The sequence below is a fragment of the Mustela nigripes genome, chromosome 16, assembly GCF_022355385.1.
Source record: "Mustela nigripes isolate SB6536 chromosome 16, MUSNIG.SB6536, whole genome shotgun sequence".
Classification (NCBI taxonomy): domain Eukaryota; kingdom Metazoa; phylum Chordata; class Mammalia; order Carnivora; family Mustelidae; genus Mustela; species Mustela nigripes.
In genome coordinates this window covers 31,735,321-31,747,584 of record NC_081572.1, presented here as the reverse complement: position 1 = coordinate 31,747,584, position 12,264 = coordinate 31,735,321, and the positions used below count along the sequence as shown (strand labels likewise).

At 53.6% G+C, this 12,264-nt stretch overlaps 1 protein-coding gene across 3 annotated transcripts in view; it reads left to right on the top strand.

Annotated features, from left to right (window-relative positions):
• The first annotated feature begins 2,504 nt into the window (after window positions 1-2,504).
• The window catches only part of CUEDC1 (CUE domain containing 1), an 81,860-nt gene continuing 72,100 nt past the window's right edge, over window positions 2,505-12,264 (top strand). For all 3 annotated transcript variants that reach the window (XM_059378657.1, XM_059378655.1, XM_059378654.1), the window contains exon 1: window positions 2,505-2,751. The gene's annotated coding sequence lies outside the window, so the exon portion shown is untranslated. The remainder of the gene's footprint in view (window positions 2,752-12,264) is intronic.

Here is a 12,264-nt window from a genome sequence, read left to right as displayed (position 1 = left end):
GGGGGGGGGCTGGTTGGTGCCCCCTGCTGAGAGCTGTCTGTCCCCAGAATGCTGGAGGAAGAGGTCAGACTACAGGATCCAGGGGGGCTGAGGAATCTGACAGAGTATGTCTGGTTTCTTTTAGAGGAAGTCTATGGAGGAATAGGCAAGAGAGAACCAGGGTGTGGCCTGAGGGCAGTGCAGAGCAGGATCGGGTAAGGGGCTTCTTTTTTTTTTTTTTTTTTTTAAAGATTTTATTTATTTTGACAGACAGAAATCACAGGGAGGCAGAGAGGCAGAGAGAGAGGAAAGGAAGCAGGCTCCCTGCTGAGCAGAGAGCCCAATGCAGGGCTCGATCCCAGGATCATGACCTGAGCCGAAGGCAGAGGCTTTAATCCACTGAGCCACCCAGGTGCCCCGGGTAAAGGGCTTCTTAAAAGGGGGAACATCCTTCAGGTTTGTAGGTATGAAGCAGACAGAAGGGGAGAAAGAAAGAACTGGTGGAGTCTCCTGGAGCAGGAGGGTTGGGCTTGAAAGTGCAGGGACATCTCATCCTCTGAGATGAGCTTAGACTTATTCTGCCTGACCCAGGGCAGAAGCTGGGGAATAAGATAGTCAATAGAATGTAGGTCAAAGGAAACTGAGGACTGAGGTTTCCAGCTGCCACGCCAGAGGAGGAGGAGCAGGCTTGGGGAGGGAAGGGCTCTGAGCTGGATTCCAGACTCCTTGCTTGTGAGATGTCCAGGGGACCTGAAGGCCTGGCCTGGGAACCCCGGGGAGCTCACAGCTCAGAGGCAGTGGCGGGAGTGAGGGAGGTTACCCAGGGGCCTGTGAGAGGCAGGGGAGGGAACTGAGGAAAAGTTTCCAGGAAGACAGCCCTGAATGGAAGAGTAGGTTAGCAATGCCCAAAAAGTGGCCTTTAAAGAAGAGCATCCATTCGAGTGACTGGTTTCATTTGATGACTCTATTAATAATTCATTAAAAGATTTTATGGACACTCAGAGGGGAATGCAAAGAGGGGTATCCAAGTTTGCCCATGCATTTTGCGGTTCTGAAATGCCAAGGTGACAGGGAGGAACTGCAGAAGGATCCTGCAAGTAAGCAGAAAAGGGGCAGATGAACTGCGCTGTGGGTAACCCCTGCAATGACTTGATCTAGAAGACTGGCAAGGAGGGTCAGCCCCAAGCCCCAGTCACAACTTCAGGACCACAGCCAGGAATCAGCATAGAGGCTTGAATCAGTCTGTCTAGATTAAGGATCTTTAACCTGGGGTCTAGGGACTACCTCCTGGGGTTTCAAGGCCCCGCCCCAGAAATCAATGTATCTCCAAGTGAAGGAGCATGAGAAGAGGGGGTGGGAGGAGCCTGGAGATCCTCAGAGGGTCTGGGAACCTAGTTCTGGAGCTGCGGCCATCAGGTAACCTGATGTGGAACCTCCCCAGGGAGGGTGTGACTGAGGTTTCCCCCCCAACTCCCAGGTTCCCAACTTGCTAAAGAAACTTTCCCTTGACATGCAAATGATGGAAACACACGGTGACTGGGGCACTTTGGTTTGTGGTTTTTACCATCAGATGTCTTTGTGGCTGAGCAAGCTGATCTGTCTCCGCAGAGCTAGGGGATGGCCAGCCCTCAAGAGAAGAGAGGGGGGTATTCCCTGGAGTCTGGGCCCAAATGGGAAGTGGGCCTCTAAGGCCCGCTTGTCCTCAGAGGAGGGTGCAGACCCCGAACTGTACCCTCTTCAGAGCTCCCAAGGAGGGCCTCTTCAGTGCAGGCCGCTGGGCTGTCCCCACCTGCCCCACCCTTCCTACCCTCAAATTGGGAGTCTGAAAGCAAACCACGTGGAGAAAGAACAAAGTTGATTTCCCATTTATTGAACAAGTTTTTCTGTGGAAAATCTCGGGGCTCAGGAGCCCCCGAAGTAACCGGGGATGCCGGGAGGAGCTGGGGACATGGCAGGAGGGATCTGATGATGTGTGATGGGTAACACCTTCGATCTCCTGATCCCCTCCTCACCATCTCCTCTGACCTCAGCGTTGGGTTTCCTTTCCAGAACCCTGACTCCCAGGGTCCGCCCCTCCCCCATACCCCAGACGTCCCGGGCCCAAAGGTGCGACTGCACTCTGCACCCGGGTAGGGGGGGGGGCGGCCCAGCTCTTAAGTTCCCCTCCCAGCCGAGGGCTCGGGTCCCCCTCCCCACCCCCTCTCCCCATCTCCGGGGTCGCCTTCCCGGCGCGGTCCCCAAGCAAGGAGGGAGGAGGGGCAGGACGCCCCGCAATCCGCCCTGTCCGGGGAGACCGAGGCTCCTCTCTCACGCGCTCCGGCCCGCCAGCGGGGACTCACGGCGGCAGGCGCGGAGGGGGAACACGGTGAGGGGGGGAACCGTTCTAACTCCCCCGGTACCCCGCCCCCCCGACCCCGCTTCCTCCAGCTTCCTCCACCCCATTCCCGCTCCCCTCCTCTCTCGGAGGAGGTCGGGCCTCGGAGCGGGTCTGGGGGCGCCGCGGCCCGGCCCGCGCCCCGCCCGCGGCCCCGCTCCTCCCCGCGCGGCCCCACTTGTGGCCCCGCCGGCTGCCGCGCAGGGACAGCTGCATTTCTCGCCGCCCGCCGCTAGGAAGCTGGCCTCGCCTCGCATTCTCCGCCTCCCGCGCCCCAGCCGAGCCGCCGCGCCGGCCCAGCCGCCGCCACTGCTGCCACCGCCGCCGGATCGCGGCCCCTCCCCCGCCCGCCGGCCCCCTCGGGCCCGCGGGGAGCGGACGCGCGTGGCGGCTGCTCGGTAAGACCCTCCCTTCGCTCCCCAGCGCGAGTCGCCTCCGGCCCGGCCCGGCGGCCCCACCTTCTCGGGAGCGGATCGCCGCGGCGCCGCCGGGAGGGCCGGGCGGGCGCGAGTTTGATTCCCGGCGCTGCCGCCGCGGCTCCCACGGAGCCCGCGGCGCCCCGGGCGCACACGCGGCGGGGTCCCGGCCCTCGCCCCCTCCGCTCGACTCCCACCCTCCTCGCCCAGGCCGTGGGTGCGCGGGCCGGGCGGGCACCGTGGGTGGGGGGTGGGGAGCGGGGCACGGAGGTAGGGGGGTGGTCGCAGGCCGGCGGGCGGCGCGGGGAAGGACAGCAAGGCCTCCCCCGGCCGGCGCCACCCTGAGCCCCCGCCCCGGCCGCTCCCCCTTTTGTGTGGGCGCCCCTCGCAGCGCTGCTCCAGCCTGGGGGCGCTGGCTGGTGGGGGGCGCCTGCCGGGGTCAGAGCTCCTTCTAGGAGGAGGGGAGGCTGGCTTCCTGTCCCCGCCGGTGTCACAGGTCGGTTCAGCCCTTTCTGGTCCCACCCGGTCCCCTGGGAGCTGCATCTCCCGGTGGCTCGCTAGGGAAAGTTCAGAACGCGCTGTCCCCGCCCCTGTTCCCCCCGCCCCTCCGGTTCGGTGTGCCTCGGGCTCTAAGCTCCAGGGGGCTGGTGATGGCGTTTATTCATTCTTTCCTCTTCAGTTTCTCCTTGCATTGTTGCCTTACACCCAGCCCAGGCTTGGCCATTTCTTTTCCCCTTAAAAGAAGTTTGGGCTGTAGGAAATTTATATGGAAAATAAATTCCAGGAGAGGAATTTGTTTTAGGGGGAAGGAGGTTTTAGATTTTCCCTTAATATTTATTTCATTATTGATTGATTGATTGATTGGGTGAGCGTGGAGGGTGAGGGGAATGACTGGGAGTTTAGAAATAAGATGTCGTAGAGGTGGCACTGGATGCAAGGAGACTGCCTCACTCCCCACCTGGCCCCTGGGCAGGAGTGCCACTGAGCGTGGGGAATCACCCTTCCTGTTGGTTATCCTGCAGCACCCTGAGCCACCTGGTCCAGGAGAAAGGATTCAGGGAGATGTTCTGGCCTCTCATCCCTTTTCTTTGGCAGGCATTCTCATCTTTACAGCCTGGGTTGGGGTGGTCACCTGAAGGAGGTGAGGGACACGGGCTTCTCTCATAGAGGAGTCCTCTTACCATGAGATTTGGTCCCCTCGTGGGATCAAGTGTGAAACTGGACCCTCTCCCTTGCCGAGGGTTAATGTCGTTGGGACCTCTATTCTGAACAGAGGGTGGCCTCTCTGGAAGAGAGAGAGAAACCTGGCTCAGGTCACCCAGAGGCTGAAGGGTGTGTGCAGGACTGTTGGTTCGGAGACACTCGTGTCCCCTTTCTGCACCTGGAAGGAGCAGGAGACAAGGGAACAGGAGTGGTGCCTCAGGCTTGGGCACATCCTTAAACAGGAGAGAGACCTTGGCCAGCTAGGATGGCCTAGGAGCGATACTATGACGAGGTGGGACCTTGGGGCCACAGGCTGGGGTCATGGGCCCCTTTGAGAATCTGGTGAAAGCGCCAACTGCTCCTGCCTCAAGCACACATGCATGCAGGGACACATTCTGTAGACACTCTCAGAATGTTACCGTACCCCTTGGAACTGGAACCCCTTTCAAGACCCCTGATCCACAGTCTGGTCTGGCATAGGCCGTTCAGAACAGTTCCCTCCTTTGTGGCCGGTCAGTGAAGAATTCAGGGTGCGAAGAGCAGACCTCCCAAGAGGTCTTTTCTCATGACCTTCTCATGCAACTTTGGGCTTGTGGCCATAGAGGCCTGGGAACCTCTGGACCAGATCCTGGATCCCTATAATTAGCCAGAGGATGGGGGCAGATGTGTGGGGTGGGGGGCTTCTCCAGGGGCTGATTTTGCTATGTGGTGGGAAGGGCCAGAGCCGGCGCCACAGTGCTACTGAATTAGAGGCAAATATGAGGGTTAGGGTATGGGATGGATATTCTGGTGTTTCTACTGGGTGTAGGAGCCAGGCGCTTTAAGAGCCCTGGCTTATCTTGGGGAAGTGGGGGTGAGGTGGGAGAAAGAGCTGCGGTAGGGAATGTAAGTGTGAGAACACTCCTCCTCTTGCCGAGGTTTTGGGGCATAGTTGTTCAAGGCCGGGAGCTGGTTACTGCAGCTTCCTTAGATCCGCTGGACTTTAAAAGGCAAGTGGGAGCAGAGAATATGGTTGTCACCAATCCCAGTGCACCCCCAGGAAGTGTGGCCTACCTTGTCTTTCTTAGTTGGAGCTCCTGAGTTTGGCTGCTCAGGTTTGTGGTGTCTACATTGGCTGGGGACCTGGGAGAGCCTTTGGTAAGATCGGCCATCTCTGACTTCTCTGCTTCAGTGTTGGGAAGCCCTTCCTAGGCTCAAGTGCCCCCATACAGAGGTAGCTCATGGGGATTTTGCTTTGTTTAGCTCTCCTGCACAGTATTCAGTATATAGTAGTGCTCACACTTGTGTCCTCCTTGAGAGCTTCCTCCTTCTATTCTGCCTTGATTGACAATCGCTCCGCCCCCCACCCTGCAGCAATAAGCGGCAAAAGTCTTGGGGACAGGAAGCTGGGAGTCAGACAGGGATCACCCCGACTATACAAGATGGCCTGGAGGAGGAGAGGCCTCCATTTTTGTTGGCTTCTAGGCCTACTGGAAGTAAGAGCCATAGAGGGCCTTTGAGAGGCAGTGGTCTAAGTTCCTGAACTTGGGACTTGGAGGTTGTCTTGGTGAGATGTAAGGGTCCTGTGGCAGCAACTAAAAATTCACATTCCTCCGTGGCCAGGACTTGTCTGTCCGCTGCTGCAATGGACAGCACCTGTTGGTGAAGTTGGGATTCTGGCTGTGGTGGCTGACTCCGTGCCTCTCTGATAGCTCTGCTTGCAGCCTCCTGGGGAGCACCTCCCATGTGTCAGAGCAGAATAACGCACTCCTAATCATGCGGCGAGGACTCTTATTTTTAAAACCGGTCATAAATGATAAATGCTAGAACAGGGCCTGCAAACATAAACTCCCTTGTAAAATGTGACCTTTTCATTTCTGTGATGGTGGCACCCAGTGTCTTTGAGGAGTGATGGGTGGGAGAAAAAAGTTCCAGCTCCCTCTAACCTCCTCCCCCAGGAGGCCACTGGGGCTCCTTTGAGCCCTTCTGCATTGAAGCCCAGTAGTTTAGAGTGTAGGATCTACAGTGAAAGTCCCAGCCCTTCATCTTCCATTCTGATTTTGTAAATGCTTCAGTCTCTCAGCTTTAGAAAGTGTGGAAGGAGATCTAACCTGTATACCAAAGAGTGTAGTGTACTTCCTTAGTGCAGAAGCGATTATTAATTATTACTATTCCGCACATGGGTGCTAATGTTCTGAGACTTCTATTGTTAAGGAAAATCGTTGGTAAAGACTGTAGAGGCAGAGGCTGGCTTGAGAAGGGGTCAGATGGAGTGGGGTGAGGGTTTTGAATTATGAGCAAAGGGGACTGTGTGATGGGGAGACGGGGAGCCTGAAATGTCAAGGGTGACAAGAAAGCAGCACAGCTGGGGTGCAGAATGACTCAGCGTCATCTGTAGCCCTGCTGTGGAACCAACTCTTCTCCCTTCTCTTTGGAGACTTTGCCCTGTAAACTGGTGGGGGTTGGGGGTGGGGGAGAGGCTCATAACAAGTTAGAAGAGTTGCACAGCTTTTATGTTGATGCTAACATTGGTCCTGGAGGAATAGGGGAAAGTGGGCCTGGAGGAGGGGAGTCTAATGGGGTTGGGGACAGGCCCAAGATGCAGTCAAGAGTGGAAGCTGCGGTGTGGAGGAGGGTTCCGGAAGGAAGGATTTGGGGAAATGGTCATTTTAACACTCACCGAGCACTGACTATGGGTCAGCCCCTGTTTCAAGTGCTTCTCATGGATCAGCTCATTTCATTCTCAAAAGACTCTATGAGATGTGATATCTATTTTTTCAGTCAAGAAACATGTAAAGAGGTGAAATAACTTGCCCAAGGTCACATGGCTAGAAGGTAGGAGAGCCAGGATTTGAATCCAAGAGGCCTGGCTACAGAGCTTCCATCCTTAGAGAAATTATTAGAGGGACTGCTTCCTGGGCTAGGGGTGGAGAGAGGTGTGGAGGATAGAAGGGTGGGGATGGGAGAGAGGTTGAAGGGGTTCTATGCTTGAAGAGCTGCCCATGCAACGTTCAGACATCATTGGAACATGCTTGGAATGTTCAGTCTGCTGAGAACCACTGGCCAAGGGCCAGGCACTCTACTGGGGCCTGACCCCAAGTACAGAGGTCATGAAGACACAGCCCCTGCCCGCAGGATGCCTGTGGTCTAGTAGGGGACACAGATATGTTAGCCTAGAACTCCAGTTGCCATGACAAGTACTGTAGTGAGACGAAGCTCTGCAGAGAGGACGCTCTGCCAGCCAGAAGATTTGGGGAAGGGAAGGTTTCTGCAAGAGGGGGCACTGGAGATGAGTGAGGACAAGATGGCTCCTGTCTCCAGGGCTTTTGATCTGGCCATGGAGGACATCACTTTACGAACTCTGATTAGAACCGAAGGCAGAATTTTCTGGATCCAGCTACACGCTGGCCAGGATGAGTCAGGAACCGGGAAATGCAGTTGGCTTCCTTGATGTCTTGTGGTTTTTAAGAGTCACCCCTTATAATGTGTGCAATGATGTTGCTGAAGAAGAAATAAAAATCTCCTAAGAGTGACTGCTCAGAGCACGCCTGGCTGGCTCAGTCCGTAGAGCCTGCAACTCTTGAGCTCAGTGTAGTAAGTTCGAGCCCCAGGTTGGGTGTAGAGATTACTTAAAAAACACTTTCAAAAAAAGTTACTGCTCAGAGCTCCGTGATTCACTCTTGTCTCTCCGAACTGAGAAGCAGAACCAGAGGCAAATGTATGCAAGCAGCAGAAGGACCCAAGTAAGGTATGAGGAAAATGTTCCTTGCCGATCGGACGTGAGATGTGAGAACAAGTGACTCATAGGAGTGGAGGGGAATGGCCTCCCCCAAAGGTCTTTAGAAATGGGAACAAGTTTCATTTATCTTGGTGGTTTAAGATGTTTCATCTGGAGACAGGAAGATGAAGTAGAGGCCCCTGGAGGTCTGTGTCAGCTCAGTAATAGGAGGGTAAGAGGAGCTGGAATTTTTGAGCTAGAAGATTGCTCAAGTGTGGCCTAACTCCTTATTTTACCAAGGAAGTGACTGAAGAATACCCCGTAACACGGGTGGCTTATCCATTAGCTGGTGAGCCAAGCCCAGCAGCTTGGGTCTTGCCCTGAGCGGATCCCGGTCAAAGGGGCTGCTTCCTGGGCGGGCCACAGGGTGGGGGCCAAGCCTTGTGAGGAGGGCTGCTGGAAACCCGCAAGTGGTTGACCTTTGGGCTGTTGGTGCTGGAGAGCACCAGCTTCGCTCAGGTGTTTCTGAGAATGATGTTCCCTGATGGAGCTAATGAGTTGTCTTCGTCACCCTGCTGGCCTGGCCCCTAGAAGGGCTTTGGGGACGCATCTGGGGCCCTCGGGAAACTTTGACGAATGAAAAGTAAATTGCAGACGATCCAAAAGTTACTGCTCTTTCACCATACACTTGCTGGGCCGGTGTCCTTGTCCTTCCAGTTGTGTGTTTTGCTTAAGCCAGCAGCAGAATCATCTAATGCCCCCAGCCACAGAGAAGGGGGTCCCAAAGCATGCGGGGGCAACAGGGCGAATGAATACAAAGCTGTTTAAGATCTTCCTCAAAACGTACAATTCTGGGGCACCTGGGTGGCTCAGTGGATTAAGCCTCTGCCTTCGGCTTGGGTCATGGTCTCGGGGTCCTGGGATCAAGCCCCATGTCGGGCTCTCTGCTCAGTGGAGAGCCTGCTTCCCCCTCTTTCTCTGCCTGCCTCTCTGCCTGCTTGTGGTCTCTCTCTCCCTGTCAAATAAATTAAAACAAAAACAAAAAAACAAAAACGTACAATTCTTTGAAAGATCGTCAAGGGCTGACGTTATGTTCATTTATAATGTTCCTTTTTAATATTTGAGGTTTGTTGTTGTGGTTCCTAGCACTAAAGTAAAGGCTGTGTTTTTCAGATTTAGGGAAAGCATATGATAGAGTGATCTAAACTGCCTTTGGCAAGAGGTCTACAGAGATCTCTGAAGAGAACAAGGCTGGCTCTCCAAAGAGAACCTGATTAAGAGGGTTGCCTGGGTGGCTCAGTGGGTTGGGGCCTCTGCCTTTGGCTCAGGTCATGATCCTGGGGTCCTGGGATTGAGCCCCGCATCGGGCTCTCTGCTCCGCAGGGAGCCTGCTTCCCTTTCTCTCTCTGCCTGCCTCTCTGCCTACTTGTGATCTCTGTCTGTCAAATAAATAAATAAAATCTTTAAAAAAAAAAAAAAAAAGAACCTGATTAAGAAAGAGCCAAGCATGAACTCTTGTTGAACATTGAATATACCGGGTGGTGGGCTTTGCTTGCTGGGGTCAATTTAAGTGGACTCGTGCCAATGAAAGCAATGCAGAGGCAGAAAACACTCCGCTTCCTCCTCTGACCCCGTTGTCCCTTGTTTGTTAAGGAAGCAGTAGGTTCCAGGGGGACCTGACAGAACTCTGGTTTGGTGCTCTGTCGGGGAGAAGATTCTCTGTGGTCATGTAGGGCGATCACGCATAGGAAATGATTTCATTTTGTTCAGGTCTGAGATTAGTTTCGGTTTCAGGCTGTGCCAGGAGCCGAGCGAGCCGGCGAGCTAAGACCCGTGCTGCGGGGGGGTTGGATGGGTGGCGAGCTGGGCCAGAGTCTCCTCATCCGGCCGTGGGGGCTAGTGGCCAGGTGGCCGGGCAGGGAACTCCGGTGCGGAGCAGGGAGGTAAAGAGGATGAATCAGAGGAGTGGGGCAAGGAAGCCGTGGAGTGTCTGTGGGCCTGGAAACTGGGATGGGTGATGAGGGAGGGAGTGTGTGAAGATATCAGCGAGTGTGCATAGGACACAAGAGAGCACAGTTATTTGACTACTGAGCCACAGGGCTGGGAAGTCAAGGGGAAGTTGTAGAACACACATTACCTGCATGAGGTAGGTTCTCTGTGAGCAGGGGTAGACCTGAGAGGAAGGCAAGGTGTAAGGATGCCACAGGGCCCACATGCACTGGACTGGTGTCCTTCAAGCCAGCCGGCACTGTGCACGTTTCCTTGCAACCGACTTTCCTTGAAAAAAAAAAAAAAAAAAAAGGTAGAAGAAGAGGTCGAATTAAATTCTGCGAGCTGACAGTTGAGAACTTGCAGATCCTTGCAAGTTGGGGCATCCTGTACGAACTTTAAGTTTATTTTTCCAGAGATGGTTTGGGGCCAGTCTGGTTATTTCCCGGGCATCGTGATCCTAGAAAACCAGCGGTTCTCCTCCCCTGGCTGGATCTGGGGGAGGCGCACACAGAGGTTTCATCGCTCTTAGTGGTCCCAGAGCATCACTGCATTTTATTCTCCAAGTCATAAATTCATTTTATCTCTAAAGGAGAGAACCACTGCGGTGCCCAGTTGGCTCAGTCGGTAGAGCATGTGACTCTTGATCTCGGAGTTGTGAGTTTGAGCCCCATGTTGGGTGTAGAGATTACTTTTTTGTTTTCTTTAAAGATTTATTTATTTGACAGAGAGAGTGAGCAAGAGAGAGAACACAAGCAGGGAGAGTGGGAGAGGCAGAGGGAATAGCAGGCCCTCTGCTGAGCAGGGACCCCGATGGGGGTTCCATCCCAGGACCCTAGGATCATGACCCAAGCTGAAGGCAGACGCTTAACTGACTGAGTCACCTGGGTGCTCCTAGAGATTACCTTAAAATATAAAATCTTAAATAAATAAATAAATAAGGGGTGCCTGGGTGGCTCAGTCGGTTGAGCAACTGACTGTTGATTTTTGGCTCAGGCTGTGATCTCAGGGCCAGGAGACTGAGCCCCAGGTGTGGAGCCTGCTTGGGATTCTCTCTCTCCCTTTCCCTTTGCTCCCCTCCTCTGCCCTTTTCCCCTGCCCTCCTCTGCTCTCTCGAGTGCTCTCTCGCTCTAAAAAAAATCTAAATAAATTTTTAAAAATGACAAATAAATAAAAGAACGAATCACTGAATTTTAAAGCCAGAAAGGATTTTGAAGCTCACCCAGCCTGCTCCTAAAGGAATTTGTAATCCTGGGTCGTCCAGGCACCTCAAAAAGCCCCATGGTTTGTGGTTAAGCACCTGAGTTTGAATGCGGCCCCTGCTACTCGCTGTCGTGGTCTTGGGACAGTCACTCGGTCTCTCTGAGTCTTGGTTTCCTGACCCACACAGTGAGAGTATTGATATTCCGTAATGATGGCTAACGAGAATCAAATACTTACGAAGTCCTTAACACAGTGCTTGGCATATTCATAAGTTCTCCATAAACCTTCGCCACCCGTTGCTGCTGCCATTTGTCATTGTTTTAATGATGGGCTTGTGAAATCACGTGGTAGCCAGGGGTCAGGCCAGGGCTCCGATGCTAAACGCTCTTCCGTCCTCGCTTGCTCTCCAGCATGGCCAGAAGGTGACTTCATTAGGCTAGATCTACGCGTGAAGAGCATTTGTGGAAGCATGTGTGTAGACGCTTCATGATGAATGTTCACAGCAGAGCTGGAAGAGATGGGCTTAATCCATTTATTAGATATAATTAGACTTTGGGCAGGAGCGTATGTTTACCAAATAATTTGTTCCCACAAATATCATTTACTTGTGCTTAGAAGTTCCCTAAATACCAGGTTGGTTACCTCTGCTGGAAAGGTTGGGGTGTTTCTTGATGTTTTTATGGAAGAGTTCTCCTCAAACTGGAAACACCCATTTTGATGAGTTGCGGGCTTTTGTGTGTAATGGAAATGTTTCTGGAGCCTGGCTTCTGTTTCTCAAGGGTGAAGACAGTGCACGTTTTAAAAAACTATCGGTTTGGCAGAAGTCCACACGGCCTAGGCCAGGCCTATATAAATGTGCTCCAAGACGATTTGCACTGACGTTTTTTGCAAATTGCTGACAGCCTAGGAGCCTCCCGAGGGAGCCCTTTTAGTCTGAAACATTGTTGAGGCTGGGATAAGCCTTGGCCTTGAGGGGGGTCTTTTGTCCCTTTTGGTGGGGTGGTACCTTCTGTGAGGTTGCTTTGGTGTGTTTCCTTAAACTACGAAAACAAGTGGAAATTAACTTTATGTGACATATCGTGCAATGGTCCCCTGAGATGATGCCACTCTCTGGGGATTACAGAGTTGAAATCTGTTTTTGATGCTGATCCATGGCGCTTCTCAATTTCCCCACTTAAGGGAGGGAGCTTGTGAAAGTGTGAAATTTGTGAGGGTGTGACCTGGAGTCCAAGATCAGAGATCGAGTCTCACCCCTGCCACGTACCGACTGTGTCATTCTGAGCAGATCACCTAACTGGAGCCCGGTGTGGAGCTTGAACTCACGACCCTGAGGTCAAGACCCAAGTGCCCCAGATCACCTAACTTTTTAAGGTATATTTTTCCTAACTTTAAGCTATTATATT